The sequence below is a fragment of the Cupressus sempervirens genome, chromosome 8, assembly GCF_028749045.1.
Source record: "Cupressus sempervirens isolate cs-2001-9-10 chromosome 8, ASM2874904v1, whole genome shotgun sequence".
Taxonomy (NCBI): Eukaryota; Viridiplantae; Streptophyta; class Pinopsida; order Cupressales; family Cupressaceae; genus Cupressus; species Cupressus sempervirens.
The window spans coordinates 805062833-805082202 of record NC_143125.1 but is presented as its reverse complement, the minus strand read 5'-3'; the positions used below and the strand labels follow the sequence as shown (position 1 = coordinate 805082202).

General features: G+C 32.7%; 1 pseudogene; it reads left to right on the top strand.

Moving 5' to 3' along the window:
• LOC149544843 (protein NRT1/ PTR FAMILY 5.4 pseudogene) overlaps positions 1-16788 on the top strand; it is a 42553-nt pseudogene extending 25765 nt beyond the window's left edge.
• Positions 16789-19370: the final 2582 nt, after the last annotated feature.

Sequence of the window (19370 nt, the reverse complement as noted above, 5' to 3'; positions counted from 1 at the left end):
TTCCTCTTTCAATGCATAAATTGTTAAATTCATTTGAGACAAATTCATCACCTCTATCTGATGTTATACATTTCAATCTTTTCACAGTTTCTTTTTCTACTCTAGCCAAATACCATTTGAATTTTTCAAAAGCTTCAAAATTTTCTTTTAGATACATAACAATCATCATTCTAGAATAGCCATCAACAAAAAGAATGATTTTTTTTTTCCACTATAACTTTCTATTCCAATGGGTTCACATAAATCAATATGCACAATTTCCAAGACATCTTTGGACTGATAGTTTTTTCTCTTAAAACTAGTCTTTCCCATTTTACCAATTTGGCAATTTTTGCATAATCCAACATCAGGTTTCTTCAAACTAGGGATACCTCTTACTCTTTTGAGTTTTCTTATCTTTACCATGTTATCAAAGTTTACATGACATAGTCTTCTATGCCATAACCAACTTTCTTCTACTTGAGCAATAAAACATGAGCAATCACCAAGATCAAGATAAAATAGGTTACCTTTTGTTTGCTTGCCTGATCCAATTAGATTTCTTTTGTTATCCAATGGTTTTTCCTTTCCATTCATGAACTCTACCTTGAATCCAATGTTTTTTAACTATGCCACACTCAATAAATTATGTTTTAGTCCTTCAACCCAATAGGCATTGTCACATACAAGTTAATTGGTTAATGAGATACAACCTTTTCCTTTTATGCAAAAAGGTTCATTATTTCCAAATCTTACACTACCTCCATCATAGTGTTCAAAATGTTCAAACTTAGTTTTATCTCCAATCATATGGTGAGAACATCCATTGTCTATTATCCAAGTATCATTTTTACTAACATGAGAGACAAGTTCCATCTTATCTCCTTCATCATCAAATTCATCTTTTACAACAATATACACTATTTCATCTTCACTATTATCAAAATCTTAAGCCATAGATAAAGTTTTCTTACCTTTGTCTTTGTAGGATTTTTGACCTTTGAATTCCTTCTTGCATTTGTACTTGTGACTTTTCTTCTCTTCCTTGCTTTCTTTGTTTGAACACCTAGCAAGAATATGACCAGTTTATTAGCAAGAAAAATAGATTAGAGGAGTTTTACCTTTGTACTTTCCTCTTCTCCTAGAATATTTTTTTGCAAGTAGGGCTTCAACAATTTCAAGATCACTATCATAAATTTTTTGAGTCTGCAGTTTCTTTCTTCAATTTCAAGATAACTATCATAATATTGAGTCTTTCTCTTTAGTTTACCTTCAAATGTAGACTCAATATTCTTGGAAGCAGGATCATAGTTGTCAAAGTTGTCTAGTTCAAAAGCTATCAATCTGCCTACTAGGGCATCCAAGCCTATCTTGTTATTTGGATCACATCTATTTTCTTGAATAGAAGATAGTCTAATTGCATAGATGAGAAGAAAAGCTCTGAGTATTTTTCTTACAACAGTTTCCTCTTTGATTTCCCCTTCAGATGCTCTGATTGCACTAACACTGGCCTTAATTCTTTCCACATATTTTGCAACATTTTCATCTTCTCTCATTCTCATTTGATCAAATTGTCCTCTAAGGCTTTCTACTTTGGCTCTTCTTACATTGTTGTCTCCATAGATTTCTTTCAGTTTGTTCCACATATCAAAAGTAGCTTTACAGTCTTTGACCTAATCAAATTTAGCATAAATGAGAGCAGATGCAATATCAATCATCATGATGTTATGGTTCTTTTTCTTAGCAATATCTTCAACTAATAATGTTCCAATGGGAGTTTCATATTCTTCATCAAGATATTTGTAGCCTAAATCATTGATGGTAGCCAGATGAAGTCTCATAAGTCCTTGCCATGCTGCAAAAGTTGTCTCTTTTCAGCTTTGGAATCTCTCTTTTGTAAGACATCTTGATCTTTAGCTTAGGTCCTTGAAACCTTCTCTACAAGCACCAAAAGATCTGATACCAATTGTTAAAAATATAATAAGAGTAACTATGAATCAATTAATACTAAAATAAATCCTAGATCCCTTAGATGACAAATAAAATTTAGATTGATAAAATAGATTACTACTGATACTCGGTAAGCATACATAAATTGCTGTAACTCGGTAAATGCAGAATGCATTTAACTCAGTAGATCTTAAGATATTGTCAATAATTTACTTGCAAGCATGAAAAAAAAAACATGAACACATATGACACTAGGATTTAACATGGAAACTGAATTTGGGAAAAACCACCAAATGACTAATTACTATTTTCCACTCTTCTAAAGTGAGCCCTATCAGGAGGCAACCCTATTAAAGGTTAAAAAACACACTGTTAGGTATGACCTTGTTAAATGATTTAATCACCCTATTAGGAGTAGCCTTGTAAGAGGTCTTGAAAAAATTCAATGGAATTGCCACCTTGTTAGAGGATTTAAAAATGGTTGTTAAACCAACTCTGTTAAGAGATTTTAGATCATTGCTACAAAGGTTAAAGAGTAACAATGAAATGACCTAATTGTGATGCAACTGAATTGCTGATTATAGATCTATGTTCTAGCTTATGCTTGATCTTTCTTGATTGAATAACAATTTTCTATTCCACAAGGATACCTGCTTATTCTTCAAGTTCACTTCCTCTCTTCTTATCTCTTCCAATTCAACTTGCATACTTTGAAATCACAAATTGACCTTTTACTTATACCTTCCAGATTGTCAAGTCAGCTCAAATATAAATTAGAATAACCAATATTCATTACCATAGTTGGATAGAATTAATAGGTAAAATAATTAAGCTTTACATGCCAAACTAAGAAAATCCTTTGGTATCCGACCCATCTCGGTAGAAACTAATTTTGAAGTGATTTCCTATGTTAACCAACAAGAGCTTGATTAACATTGCAAACTTACAGAATTCTTTTGGTAACTGAGTGAACTCAATTAATACTAGTTCTATTCAATTTTCCCTTTGTTAATTGAGTGAGCTCAGTTAACACTTTTTTCTACATAAATTCCTTCGACGCTCAAGTGATCTCAGTAGATGCTATCTTCTGTACAGAGCAAACTTAGGAACACTTAGTAGACAAGGAAAACTATCTTCATTGAACAAGTGAGCTTGACATGCACTAACTATCAACTAATATGGCATTTGTGTAACATCAAAGACAACACACAATTAATCAATTGTATCCAACAATTCCATCTAAGAATATGGTATATAAATGCGCTATTAAAATGCATTGTAAAAAAATTGAGATGAATATTTAAAAAATAAAAGAATATTCAGAAGAGCACAATTATTTATCAGGTTATTTAGGAAAAGAGAGATGGCTATCATTTTGGAGTTGTTGGGTGTTGATAACAAGAAAAGATATGCAAATAACTTTAATCAAAAAATAGTTGAAAATTTGCAAGATACATTAAATAAAATTAATAACACAACTCGAAAAAGTGATTTTTTTGATGCACATAGAGCATTGATGACTACAATATATAGTAGGAAGTTTACATAGAGAAACCATGTACATTCAATTTTTGATCTACTGTAGATAACTAGAAGAGTTGTTCAAATATATTTTAGGAGGAGAAATACGTTAGATAAAAACATTGAAAATAATTGGGTAAATATTTCTATACTTCCTTGAAAAGGCACAGTTTCTGAAGATCTAAAAAATTAGATCATTGAATATTAGACCACGTGCTTTCATTTTTATTCCAATAGATGTAATATTGTACAAATTAGAGGTAAAAAGATAGGTATAGAAACTAAACACCCAAAACATTTTATAGATATAACATAAAGTGAACTATTTCAAGCATTTAAGAAAGAATTTTAGATGTGAAACTATATTAGAGAATGTTTGAGAGGTTTCATCCTTTCTTTGTACACATAAATAAGCTACACAAATCTTGTTGTTGTCAAAATCATCTTGAATTTGATCTATATCTGCAACCATATAAAAAAGTTATAGCAGTAGAAATGGTCATCTCTAGAAGTACAACACAATTTGTGAAGTCTATATTATGTGATAAATTAGAAGATTCACATGAGTTCAAAGTACAATGTACAAAAAAATAATGCAATAATAGTAGAGATTTGCATAAATTTCCACTACAAATTGAGAATATTTATGTTTTTTATTTAGTAGGAAAAAAGGAAGAAACTTTAATAGGATTTTAGATCATCGCTTTTTTTGGCCACTAAGATATTCAAATATATATGTGAGGAAAAGAGGAAAATATCCTTATATGATTTCACATATATATCCAAATTAGATTAGCTAGAACCCAAAGGAAGAAGGGTGGCAATACAAAATTTGAGTTATAAAGGGGAATGGAATACAAGGGAATACACTCTTTGTCCCTTATATAATAGTGTATATGTAAAGTTGAACCAATTGCATAAATAATGTAGATCTAGATGCTATGTCTACACAATCAACCCAATTAAGATATAGATCTATGATTAAGATATAAAAGGAAATAAAATTTAAAAGAATCACCTTGAAATAAGTAGAGGAATATGTTTTAAAGCTCCAAAAGTAGCAGATCTGAGCCTATTGTAGAATATCCAACTACAGGTTCTCAAAAGAATCAATGAAAGGAACAAAACCTAGAAATTGTTTGATGAAAAGGAAGAAAATACTAGGTCAACATGGAGGAAGGATGTCTTTTCATGGAGTTGACATAGTCCAAAAAAATTGTACCAAAATCAAGACAACTTCTCCATAAATCTTATAAGGAGTTATTTCTAGATCACATGCAAAATCCTAAATTCTAGCTCCTATACACAGAAAATGAAGAGTTTTTATTTTTGGGTTGATGAGGGCTTGCCTTGGTCAAGCCCTAGGTTAAGGAATAAACCATTAATTGAAATATAATTTATAAATGAAATGCTTACATGTAGTAGATCTAAATAATATCAAATGAGAAATACAATTACCTTCGAAAATGCAATTACATTTGATATGTGATCAAGTATGTAAAAGTAATAGCCTTGACTCAAACAAATAAAAAAATCCAAAAGCTCATGTGTGGAAATTTATGTGGCATGCCATGGATGAATAATAGTATAACTTTAATAGATTCAAATGATGGATCTTCTCCTTAGAGCCAAACTTCACTACCACCTTAAAGGAAGAACCTTGATGCAAGAAAAATATGCTTGGACTTGAATGCTTGAATATACTTAAAGATGAAGAACACCATGATTGCTTGCTTGTGGATGAGATAACTCAAGAAAATGAGATTAGATATGAAAATGAAGCCCCCAAGCCTCCTTATATATTACTTTTCAAATAGGAAAACAACTCTAGCTGATTGGGGAGTAAATTAAACTAATTGGTAAAAATCAAGGTCTTTCGGGCCCCAAACTCTACAATCATCAAGGATAAGGTTTACCTAGTCAACCTTGACTGGACTAGGTCAAATTGAGGTTGACCTAGCTAAGACTAGGTTGATCTAGTCAACCTAGTCCTAGAGAAGGGAGCAAGAAGACCCTAGAAGGCTTAGAGGGAGGTGCATGTGAAACCAAAAAATAACAAGTTGATCAAGAGATATGTTCAAAAGGGTAGCAAAGAAAACCTAGAATACCATGTTAGAAGGTGATAGATGAAAAAATGGAAGGGGAGAGGAGAAAAAAAGATAAAAAACACACTAAGGAGGGCTACAAGGTCTCAAAATGAAGCGCGTCCATTTTAAGACAGTACAGTTTCAACACAAATTTTGTGGAAGAGATTTGAATATGAGACATACCAAACTAAGACAAAAGATGAATCCAAAAAAAATTTGTTGAAGGAGAGTGATTTTCCATACATTGAGTTTATGAACAAATTTTAAAGTACAATATATAAAATATCAATGCAATGATTGTGGAAATTTGTATAAATTTCCACTGCAAAATGAGAATATTGATGTTTCAACACTAGTTTTATGGAAGAGATTTTCATATGAGACATACCAAACTAAGATAGAAGATGATCCAAAAAACATGTATTGAAGGAGAGTGAGTTTCCCTATATTGAGTTGATGAACAAATTTTGTCCTATGATTTATCTACATATCCAACATTGTCATTGTGCATGATGGTAAGCTAAATAGTTTCATGATTCAAAAAATTATTTTCCACCTAGTTGTATTCTTTAAATTATAGGTTTCTCTAAGAACTATACATTTCCCCCTCAATTAGACTTCAAGCTCAATATTATCATTCTGACCAAGTTGTAATATTTGTGAAAGTGACCTACAAACATGCATAATTTGATTTGGGTGGGATAGAAATTTTTGACCCAATGAACACATTATTATCAAGGAGGTTCATTTCTATATCAATGAAGATAAAGTTCATGACAAGACCTTTGTGGCTCATTGTTTTGAAATGTATTTTGAAGATCTTAAAAATAGTGGGATAAATGCTTCAGAGCACTAGATTTGGTCTGATGGCTATGTAGGTAAGTACACATGTATTTCAATTCATTTAAATTTATAACTTATGTGTATAAAATTTATGTTTTTCATATAATTTCAATTTGATAAATATTATATTTAATGATGTCATATGTACATACACATGAGCTATATTGCCTCTCCCATTTGACTTTTGCAAGTCATCTTGATGAATGCAACTTTGTTGATCTCTCATTGATATCGGATCATGATTGGGACCATGAGTGGTCTACACCCTTGAGGTGATTGGATTTATGTTACTATATTAGTTGCTTTGTCTATGCTTTTAGCTAATTTATGAGATTATAATGTGATTTATGGTTCACCAACGTTTGTACCAGTGGTTACCAGGATCAATGTGGTATCATGATGTTGTTCCATCATTACCTTTAGATGTGTGTAGAGATTACACTATTTACTATTATCTTGCTACACTGGACTAGGTTCCTATAGCAATGGTTAGTCATGTTTATGACTATGTTCACTTATGTGTTTTAAGTTCCCTTTTAATGTTGTTTAAACAACCATTATTAAATGCTTAAATAATTAAAAATGGATTGTTCCATGTTGGATTCATTGGTTATGTGATGCAGATATTTACTTATGTTATGTTTTACATTTGAGATGACCTGAGGGTCAAATGTTATACCTTGATTTTAGTATCATAGATGTTAGGCTACTATGTTGTTTAGTTGATCATATTGAATGATGGTGCCATTTTGAGATGACAATATGTTTTATGATGATATATGGTTATCCAATATTTGGAAATATCTATGATTATGTCATGTAGTAGATTTAATGCTATAGTTATTTACTTCATTCCTGCGTTGTTATGCTTTATGCAAAAGTGAGTGATGTAAATAGATTATTTTAGTATAATTGAATAAATGGTTAAATTAGGTGATTTAATGCATTTATTGCTTCAAATATGTTATTATATGCAATTGCACTTGATCGTGTTGTTTAGTATGTAGGATTCATATCCCTGGTAGTGGCACATGGAGTTAGTGATTCAACCATTCATATTTTACCAATGTCATCCCTGTATGGTCGATGTATCCTTATTTTAATTATTTAATTAAAACTTTTCACTAGTACATTTGATCCCATTTTTAGACCAAAATTTTTGACCATCTAATAGAATGGGGTCAAATTGGTCATTTTATGCAAGGCAACGTATATAATTTTTTTAACTAGAAGCCCATGTTGGTCAAAATTTCGACCAACATGAACTTACATTATGTCAAAATCCAAAAAAAGCTCTTTGCCGCACCCTAATTTCAATCTTGCTGCGCGACCAAAAGAAAGGCTATGGATGTGCGATTGATATTTATTGTTTACTGCATTTTGTGGTGCCAGCAGAGGAAGGGTTTGAAGATTACGTGCCAACAGTGTTTTACTGCCAGTGCCAACAACGTTTGACAACTTCAGTGCAACCTCCATTGAAACAGTAAGGAAGCTTTCAGTAATCAAAACTATATTTGCATTGCTTAATGTGTATGTTTCATATTGCTTCCGCATTGTGTACCATAGCATTGTATAAACTTTTAAGGAAAAAAATAGTTATAACTTAATAGATTAATTTCTGTCGACTACCTGAGAGAGGTGTCACAATAGCTGGATCACAGTGTTGCTTAGTTTCAATACATTATGTGCAAATATGAACAGTGACGTGCTTATCATATTTGTGAAATGGAAAAATAGTTTACCTTCATTTATTATTCAGTAATTGAGTGGTATAAAAGTCAAGACATTACATGCTCCTTATCAATTTACAATAGGCCATTCATTTCTTATCAATTTAGACAAAGGCCATCCATTTGAATAGATCGTTCATCTGAAAGGTCACTTTATGTTCCATCGTCCAATTATTCCGTTCACTATATCACTAATTGTCACTAATTGTCAAGATTATGACTAATGATGTAACATTATAAAGTTTACCCTCCCATGAAAATTTCTGTAAGCATCTCCATTATTTTTCCTTGAGATTTCTCTACATCAATGTTCCCCTTACTACACTGTGGTATTATATTGCTGACGTCATGCATCTAGATGGGGCTAATTTCAATTTGGATATCCATATCAAGGTTGAAAATTTTATGCTTTATTAGATATTTGGTTCCCAATCTCTTAGATAAATTCCAGTGCCATCCATCATCCATGGCAACCCTCAATAATTTCTACTAGTTGTATCCTTCTTAAAACAGTCAGGAATACCATAAACTTGACGATGTTACCCAAATTGTTTTGGATCTAACAAAGAAAACTCTCTATAGAAGGCCATGACTTATCACTTGAACTAGGAATTCCCATGAACAAATTATCAATTCCACACAATTGGGTTTGGTTCTGACAAATTCTTTGGAGATGGGAATTTGTATCTCCACTCCCTCTTTGTAGGATTTTAAATTTGATTCCACTATCACACCTATGGGATCTTCCATTCTTTTATTATTTCATCTTCCAAAATAATTTTTTTTAGCAGAAATTAAGATTAATCGAATATATATCAACAATCAGTTTACACTATTCCACATATAATGATAAGGAACATTTGCAATAGACAATCACAATGAATGTGATAATGTTGGAATGGGCTACAATCAATATTAATGTTATTACAGAAGTTGTGTGATACATAAAATGGAATAAATAAGATGGTTATACAATAATTCTCTTTACACAATGTTTCTGACCTTTAATTCCCCAATTCATGGCAACCTTAAACAGCAGAGTTTCCTAACACTTATGTAATAGAACTTGATGCTATTATAATCTACAATAGAACAAATCAAAGTCAATAATCATTGAAAGCTACCAATTTTAACAACTTGAGAGAATTCTAGGTCGAAGATTAGTGTTTTCTTTTATTGTTTTATAGGTTTGAAATGTCTATAACCCAACCCCCAACTCTAATTTGGGTGAATTGGGAGGAGACTAGTCAATAATAAATAGGCCCACATCTTATTTTAAAGAAGAATGACCAAATTAAAAGTTAAATATAAACTTACTAATCATATTCAATATTGATTGTCCCTGTTGTGGAAGTAGCAATATCTCTGAAGGCATCAGCAGAGAGTTGGAGTGTTCCATTGCAGTTAGAAGAGCAGTAATGGAGTATCTTGACAACAGTGGAATTGGTGTTGTCTGAGCATGGATTTTGTGAGATTTGATTTGTACCATTGAGACATCTGACACTGTACTGTCTCCCACAAGATGCTCCATTGTCCCAAATTGCATCACTCACTGCTGCAAATAGATTTCCAGCTAGAAACTGCTTTGCATTACTAGTTGTGTTAGTAATGTAAACATAGATTAGTTTCTTGGGATACAGTCAGTGATTTCTCCTTCATGGTTTCAGATAGATTAAATGTTGTACGAGCTCTGCTGTAGTGGAGAATAATAAAAATTTAGAACTATTATCTCTTGACTTTTCATATTGTTTGCACATTCCTTTGGTCTTGTTACCATGTTCCCATGAGTGATTTCTTACAGTAGTATCCAAGCTTAAGACCTAGGTTACATGCTAAATATTTGACAAAATACTTCTAGCTTAAACTTGATCTCCTTGATCAGAGCAAGCAGGGATTATTACACTCTTCCTGATATTAGTTATTCGCATTTCAATTTCATGAGTTTCATTGGTACATTCAGCATTACAAATTTGATTCTCATATTTAGAATTGGATTAGTTTGATGAAGTTTTAGTATTGTCATTTCTTTCCAACATATTATCTAAAATTCAGACTAGAAGAATCACTTAAAAATCCCATAAGAAACTGCATAATAGTGAGGGTTAGTCATTGTCAAAGTGTTTGATTAAATGTCAAACAACTGAATTGGAAAGGAAATTGGTGCTTATTGAAGCCATACCCAATTGGGGTTATTACATACCATTGATCTTTATGCAGTTTTGACAGTTTGCTTGACCACTTAAAACATTTTCATTGATTGTTCCATATGGCTTATTTGATATTCACTGTTTCAAATCATAGAGTAAGGTAGTTCATTTTCTTGTTTGAATACTTAGAAATTATTTGATATTACCTCGTTGAAAAGGCTTATTTGCCTTCCATTCTGAATGGATAGATATGATATGTATCAGTCATTGTAAAGAAGTAAAATTTGTGCTTTCATTTTCATAATCTAAATTGAGATAAGATTGATTTTTTCAGAAGGCTTTTGAATTTCTTGTTTAAATGTAGACCTAAGTCTTTGAGTGTATATACAAAGTTCAACTAGTCATTGAACTAAGACATATCTTCCTCATGTATGTTGGTATTAAGGATAAAGGGACCTTCATGGAACATAGTCATTTAAAGACTTTTTGACATTTTGTTAGTAGGGGAGTAGTGAATGGTATAATCGTCCCATGTTGAGATTTTCACTGTCTAGCCACTTGTCCTATTGACAAAGCATTTTGGGACATGTGATGCTCTATATGTTATCCTTGTTATTTAATTTTGACCAATGTAGGATTTAATTCAACGAAAATCCAATTATATATTTATGTTAAGTAATTGAAGGCTTCTACCAGTATTTATGGTTACATTTCATTTAGAAATTTAATTGTATTACTGTGAGTTTTCATTTCAGAAATTTCATTTTTCCATATATTTTGCAAATAACTACAAGAAAAGGGGTTACATATAGCACACAAGCACCTTTAGTCATTTGGTAGTAGGAGGAAAGGATGTATAATCCATTACATTTAAAATTTCACCCTCTTTCTTGGGTCATATATTATATTCATGAGTAAATGGGTTTGACTCAAAAAATGTACAGTTGAATCATGATAGCAATATCACAATTTCACTTGCTGTGGAAAATATCTTAGGCTTATCTATTGATGAGCTCAACGGGCTTTCTGATGAATGGTTCATAAGGCACAACACTTCTTGTAGGTTTTGCAAATGGGATTCCAAGTAGAGTGGTTTAAACCATGGAGGAAACTCCATAGTTAAGCCTTCTTGAGCTGGAGTAGTACTGGAATGGTTGAGCCTTTGAGCAAGTCATGGTGCTTCATCTTTGTGAGCACTCCCTTGATGCAATGAGTGCAAAGTGTTCATTCATTCTCATGAGAAATGAGTCTGTGTGAACTACTATGCATGAATCATGGTTCAATGAGTTTGACTCAAAAACTACACTGTTGAATCTTGATAGCAATATCAGAATTTGACTTGATGTGGAAAATATCTCCTACTTATCAATGATTTATGTGTCTTAATTTTTAACATATTACTTCAATAATAAATACACCTTCAAAGTTCAGAGTTTAGACAATTCTGCTTTTCATCTTCCTACAACTTTTTTTAAACTTTTGCTATCTCTAGTCCCTTGTGGACATTAATATAATTTTCTTTTCTTTCTATACACAAGGTCTGGTTTGACTATTTTCTTTTGAGATTTTATCCTAAAGTTCATTTGGTAATGCTAAATTGTATTGATCTTTAAGCTTCCTTTGGAACTCAATGATTTCTTTTTTGAGGGTGATTTCTATTTACTTGTTCTACCCACAGTTTTCATCATCTTCTTTCTCATGGGACATGACAATATCGTAGGCATAATCTTCTTGGTTAATTGGAATGTGCCTTCTGATCCATGCCATGTAGGATCCAATTTAAGTCCTTTGTATGATGATAACTTATAAAGTGGCTATAAACCCCAGATATAGTTCCTTCAAATAAAGAGTAGCACAAAAAATTTATTAAGTTTTGTCATAATTTGTACAATATTTATTAATTATTGTGCATTATAGTCTTTATTAATTATTGTGCATTATGGAATATGTGTAAATGGTATTGCATCTGGTCCAATTGAAGGTATTACTGGAACGGGCATACTTTCACCCAAGGAATTCTTAGTCGATCTTCAGAAAAACCAACCTCTTTATAAAGAAGGAGAAAAATGGGATGTTGCTATGGCGATCATCTATTTGGTATCTGACACTGGTTAGTATCTCTTGAACCTATCTAATAATCAATATTCAAATCTACAACTCTGGCCTCATGTTGATATTTCTCTACAAGTCTACAAAATAATGTTTGAATAATATAAGAGGGCATTTGTTGATTTCAAAGTACATCATTTCAAAGTACATCTCTTAAAACCAGCTGATAATGGTCAAAGCTCTTGGTGCATAGCAACGAGAGTATAGCCACCGATTGTTCTTGTTCCTTAGGGGTGCCTGTATCAAGCAGCTCTGCTATAGTCATGATGCAACCATTAGTATTGGCAATTGCTATTCTTCCATCTTCAATGGTAGCTAGATTATATAAGATGCTAATGCAAATTTATGTAAAATCAACTTCACAGATAGTGAGGAGATGAACAATCTTGGAAACAACATCTGCTGACACCATTCTAGACTAATTTTCAGCATTTGTGGATAAATGATATAATGAGTTTAGAGCATCTTGTCTACATTGGTAGGAGTTTAGGAGTTTGAGCTTAGTAGTTTAATTAAGCAGTGGCTACTATATATTACATTAAGATTTCTTCTAGGAAGACAAGACTCTTTATTGTTATAGATTGAACATTGGGATTGGAGCTGCCTTGAGTAAGAGAGGTCTTAGGAGGACAGCTATTGACTGTAGGATCATGAGGGTTTGCATTGGTGATTTTCTTGGTTGATTTAGCTGACTCACTCTGCCTATTTTTATTTTTTTCCCACTTAGTATGATAGAATAGGAATTTATAGGAAGTTCACTTGATTTTCTCTAAGAAAACAAGCTAATTGGGTCTCATTTTTTCAAAGCTGTATGCGTTTTGTATTAGAAGTGGGAAATCAGTCATCATTAATTTGTGTACGAATAGATAATCTCAAATCCCTTAAAATAAATTGAAGCAACATGCTTCTTATGCAACATAGAACTGACATTATGAAATGAAGATGTTGGATTTGATTGGAAACAAGTTAGGAAGCAGAGCATGAAATGAAAAAAATCAATAAAAGGAATCAGAAAAATTGCATTTAAGAGAAGATATATCAAGAAGATGAATTAGTCATCACTTATTTTGTACAAAATGATACTCTAAGAATCAATTATTTCTCTGATGTATGGATCATACCCACATCAAGAGAGTTCTATAAGTGTCATGCCAATTGAATGAGAGGAGACGTGAAGCTCATCTAGACTCTAGTAACATCCTGGATAACAGAACAATGGATGGAACTAGAATTAACTCATTTGATTTTCCAGGTCATGAGGCATACCTTCTCTAACAAAATTTTAACCCACTTAGTACACCAGTATAGAAATTTATGTGAGTTTTGTGCCAAGGTAAGCATATTTTATGATGATATTGTTGTAACTGCCACACAAGACAAGGAAGAAAAATGTGAATACAATAGGGGGGACAAGAAAAAATAAATAAAAATTATATCAACTTGTGGAATCAATAACTACATTTGTTTTCTAGGATTTACTTGGAACAAACACGAAAGTACTCGTTGCTAGTGTTGATCCATATGGAAATTTAGAGTTCTAAAAAAAAACTAGAACAAGCCTATCAGCTCAACTTCGTGTTCATAATTTTGCAATTACAACTCAAAATGACACCATTCAAAAAGTGCATCGAAAAGTTTCACCAATTATAACATAACAAAGAGGTGCAGAACTTTGATTGCCACACATCTCACACTATGTAACAACATGAGATGCATGGTTGTATGATTGATTGTGCAATTATCCATGTAGATCAAAATATAGACAAGGTGATTTGAAATAAATCAATCTCACACAATGAAGTTGATTTTTCATCAAGTTCTACCACCTCACCTCACCCCTAAGACATTAGTCATTGATTCGAGATTAATCAATGATGGATCACAGAGATGCACATTAAAAATAGTTGTGATGTTATTTCTACTATCATCCACTCCCCAGTAGCTCCATGATCCATCTTCCTTATTGAAGAAAGCTAACCTTCCATTACCTTCTGTAAGGATGTAGATATAATTCCTCATTGTCAGGAATCTGTGCTTGGATAGACCATCAAATAATAGCTGCTTACCCGAATTCAAAATCCCATACTCTGGGACATGCTCCTCTTACCATAAGATGTGCTACATCAGATATTTAGAAATATGCATATGCCAATTGTGCCAAGGATTAAATGATGTCATGTTTTCACTACCCTCTCAACTCTCAAGTTTGCATTCAATGTGATAAATTTAAAGTATCTAAAGGCTAAATAATAGTGTTCTCTTTAAGGGGAGCAAACAATGTGAGGTGGAAAGGTCTTTAGTGTAAGTGTTTGTTAAAATTGCTCTTGGTGTTTCCTGTTGTATTTCATTGCTTACGCTTGCTATCAGAAGTGGTTTTATAAGTTTTACAGAAGATTTTTTTCAGTTATGTTTTCTCCATCTGGATTAGTTGAGTTTTCCTTTGCTGTTGAAGCCTTGAAGGTTCTTTTCAGCTACATTTTCTCCATGTGGAGAGAAGTGGACAAGTATTTTTAAACATGACCAACCCTTTTCTCCTTTGGTTTTGAGGAGTCTATCCATTCAGAGGCAATTTTCAACCATTAAATTTATTTGTTAATAACAAGGGTGGAGATTACAGAGAGGTTTGCCCATGCCGACATATCTTCAAATTTGATGATTTATCTCACAAGTGTTTTGAATGAAAGCACTGCAATTGCTACATGCAATGTGAACATATGGTCAGGGGTACAATACATTTTGCCTTTTTTGGGTGCTTTTGTTGCTGATTCATATTTGGGTCGGTATTGGACAATCCTTGTTTCTTCTCTCATCTACCTACTTGTTAGTATTATTTTCCTTCACAAAATCCTTTTCCTTAACTATACAATTAATGGGTAGAGTAATTTGGAATAAAATTCCTTAACCAGTATTATCTACAGATTTAAGAGTTTTTGTGAATAAAGAAACTGAATATGCACTTGTTGGAAACTGAATCAGATGTCCATTTGCTTTCAAAGTAGCTTAATAAGTTTTCATTTTCCAGTGTTTTAACATGCCCAAGTAACACTTCATGCAATGCAACATGGCAGGGGCTAATCTTGGTGACTCTATCAGCCTCCCTCAGGAGTCTAAAACCCTCACTATGCAAGTATATGTCAGAGTCTTGCTCCAGACTCAAAACATCATATTTTAAGATTGGGTTTTTTTCTCTTCTCACTCTACTTGGTTCCTTCTCACTCTACTTGGTTGATGCTAACAACTGTCACACGATCCTAGAAAAGAAAGCAAACATTTAATATGGATTGTGAAAATCTGATAGACTTAGATGATAAGTTTTGTGTTTTCAAACTGGGAATGGACCAAATTGGTCATGGTTTAATATGAGGCTGAGGGGAATTTAGAAATGTTTGCCAAGTTTCCATTATAGGCATGCCAAAAAAAAGGGATGTTAGATGCAATTTCAAATTCTAGTTCAGTAACAACATTTGGGAATAATGCTAGTTCAAATGCTTGGAGTTCTCAACTGTGTTTGTTTTGGGCCTATATGCTTGGGAGATTCCTTTTTGATGAAACTCATAGTCTTGTTTTTTTACGTTTCTTGACAAAGCAACAATTGAAGATGAACTAGACTTTGAGTGCAAAATAGCACGCAATTGGAGACTTTGCACAGTACAACCAGTTGAAGAGGTAAAACTCCTCTTGGGCATATTACCCATTTGGATGGCATGTTTAATGTATGGTGTTGTCTTTGCACAATCCTCAACATTCTTCACAAAATAGGGCAGAACAATGGATAGAAAAATTGGTCGACATTTTGTGATCCCTTCAGCAAGTATGCAATGTTTCATGAACATATCTATAATCCTATCGCTCCCTGTCTACGACCGTATCTTTGTTCCAATTGCAAGAAGATTATCAGGGAATGAGAGAGTTATAACATTGCTCCAAAGGATAGGAACTGGTATGTTCATTTCTACCATTTCAATGATTGTTGCTGCAGGGGTAGAAATTAAGAGAATCAATGCAACAAGGGATAGTGGACTCATAGACGTTCCCTCGGCAACAATCCCAATAAGTGTTTTTTGGCTACTTCCACAATATGTTCTTTTTGGCATGGCTGATGTGTTTACAATGGTAGGAATGCAAGAGTACTTTTATGATCAAATGCCAGACACAATGAAAAGATTGGGTATTTCTATTTATTTGAGTGTTTTAGGAGTTGGTAGTCTCCTCAATAGTTTCCTCATTTTGATCATTAAGAAGGCTACTTGTGGAAAGCAGGAGCAATGCTGGTTTGCAAACAACTTGAATAGATCTCATTTAGATTACTTTTATTGGCTTCTTGCTTCTTTGAGTTTACTCAACCTGGGCATGTTCATGACCTTTGCTAGCTATTACAAGTACAAAGAGACAGCATCTACTGACACAGAGAATGCTTCCTAGAAACTAACTTCATGTTATGCCTATAAGGGGTGACACTAGTGCTTACATTACCAGTTTTACTATTCTAATTTGTTATTTAAATTTTATCATGATAGTGTAAATATTTTGTTTCCATCAACCACATCCATATCATTGTTCAGTCTTTTTAAGCAAGAATGTTTACATTCATTCCTCTGTGATTGACAGAGAACATTTTATTAAATAGAATTTTACTATGAATTATTTCCTCTCGATTATTTGTTCTCTACATGAGTGCATTTTTTTAAACATATAATTGACTGAGAATAAATATATTTTCGTGCAATTGTTCAATTGAACCCCTTCTTTAGGTCTAAGTGATAATTGAAAAGCTCATTATTTCTCTTAATTAGACTATTTGAGAGTTATTTTTTTATTCATAATCCTTATTAGGTTTAAAAGTACAAATTGTTGTTCATTTTTAAGACCTAATTAAATTAGTTGAGTTGTAACTTATTCAAAATGTCTAATTAATTTAGATGTAGATTGTAGAGTGCATGCACACATTGATTAGGTTAGACATAAATAAATATGAGAGAAAAAATAATCAATTGCACAGCTGCTAGTGAACAACTTTGGGTAGTAAGTGATTCTATAATTGTGCAAAAACCAAATCAAGTGTATTTACCCTTACAAACATAAATAAATCTTGCATATTCATTAGATTCTTGGCATTTTTACGTTAAGTTCACCAAAATGGGGACTACAAAAAGGGGTTACATATCACATGATATTAAATGTGGGCCACAAAGAGCTAAATAGCATCATGATGGCATCAAAAAACCCATAAAGACAAAATGTAGATGAGCACAAAAATTTGAGCAGTTAATTTTATGTTTGTTTTCTGTTGTTGGACTTGAGATTGAAAATAGTTACCTTTTCAAGTAATGTCAAAGCTTCATTTGATTCTTCAACCATTTCTCCTCAGAAGACTGAAGGAAGAGGTGGAACAGAACCTCCCAAAGAAAAAAGAAATAATCCTGTATGCAAATATGATGGAACATCAAAAACAAATACAAGAGCATTTAGTCAATAAAACACTTGAGGCCTACCTGCAGAGTAAGGCAGAGAGAGGTAGGGTAATGTGTTCTCTAATTTTAAAGATTTATTTTGTAGAGCTCCTGCATAAGTTGTGTTCCTTTATTAAATTGTACTATCAACCATTTAGCCAATCTTATTTTCTTGAATAGTAAAAGCTTGGTATGACTTCCTTCATCTGTTTCAGGAACAGGTATCAGAACAAAGCTAAACAATTTGATGATTCAACTGAGAAAGAACTGGAATCATCCTGATCTGTTGGAATCACAGTTTGATCAATCAAGTAATGTTTTAATTAGTAATTAAGCTTGGTTGTTTTGAAACTAATTACTAGTGGGACAAATTGATTTAGTGTTATGTCTAACATTGAGCTTTCTCTTCAGTTGATTACCCACCAGTGGCTCAGTTGGTTCAGTAGTGTGGCAAATTTGGCTTGTTAGATAGACTTATATTGCATTTGAAAGCTCAAAAACATAAGGTACCAATATCAATTTGCATTAGTTAACCTTCATTTTTACTGCGCCCTTGAGTTTCTTGTACTGATTTCAAGTAACACAACAATCAAGAGAAGAGTTTGCTTGCTGTTCTCAAGTCTCTGATTTGGTCCTAGATATTTGTTAGATTTTTATTAGCATTCTAGAAGTAATGTTTAGGTGCAATCCTTGTCCCTTATAACTCTTATTTGGTTTCCTTTGTACTTGATTTGTTTAGATTCTCAAAGGAGGATTTATTTTGTGGCATAGTAGGAGATAGTACGCCACAGTGACGTTAGGAAGTTTCACTAAATCCATTAAATAATACTTTCAGATAGAAACTCAATTATATATATGTATTTAGAAGTTTACATAGATATTATCTTTATAGTTGAAGAATCAATCATGTGAGATGTTCAGTGAGATTTAGACATTCACATGTTGCCCACTGCACACAACCCAAAAAGCACTGAGTCTTGCATGTGCTCCTTTACAAGATGCCCACCTTCTCTTCATATGTTTAATGTATTGAAAAGTCTTCTAGTATAGGCGGGTCATTCTCTTGCAGTTTATTTTGAATCTTTTCTCTCTGAGAGAATGATGGAATGAGATATTAAAGTTGCAATAAGATCATGCAGTAGTGTTTCAAGGTACTGTTCTTCTTGTATGTGTGTAATGGTTCACAATTTCATGATTCTGTAATCTACCTGTTTGGCCTAACTTTTTTGGATTCTACAGTAGTATTTTTGCTCCAATAGTATAGACAAATGAATTGTTTCATCAGTATTCTAAATCCTGTGTGCAAGTCTACAAAGAGATGGGTGTCAAGGTTATAGATTCATTACTACACTCAGGAATGGGCTCATCTTCAATCTTCAGAAGATTGAATATGAGCCCATTCCCGACTGTGGTAATGAATCTCAAAGCTCCTTCAGCCTGAGCATATCATGTCCTTCGGATGATCTTTTTGAAGCTGCTTCAACATTGTAACCTTCAGACTTTAGAAAAATTTACGTGATATGATTGTGAATTCTTTTCTGGAGATAAGTTTTA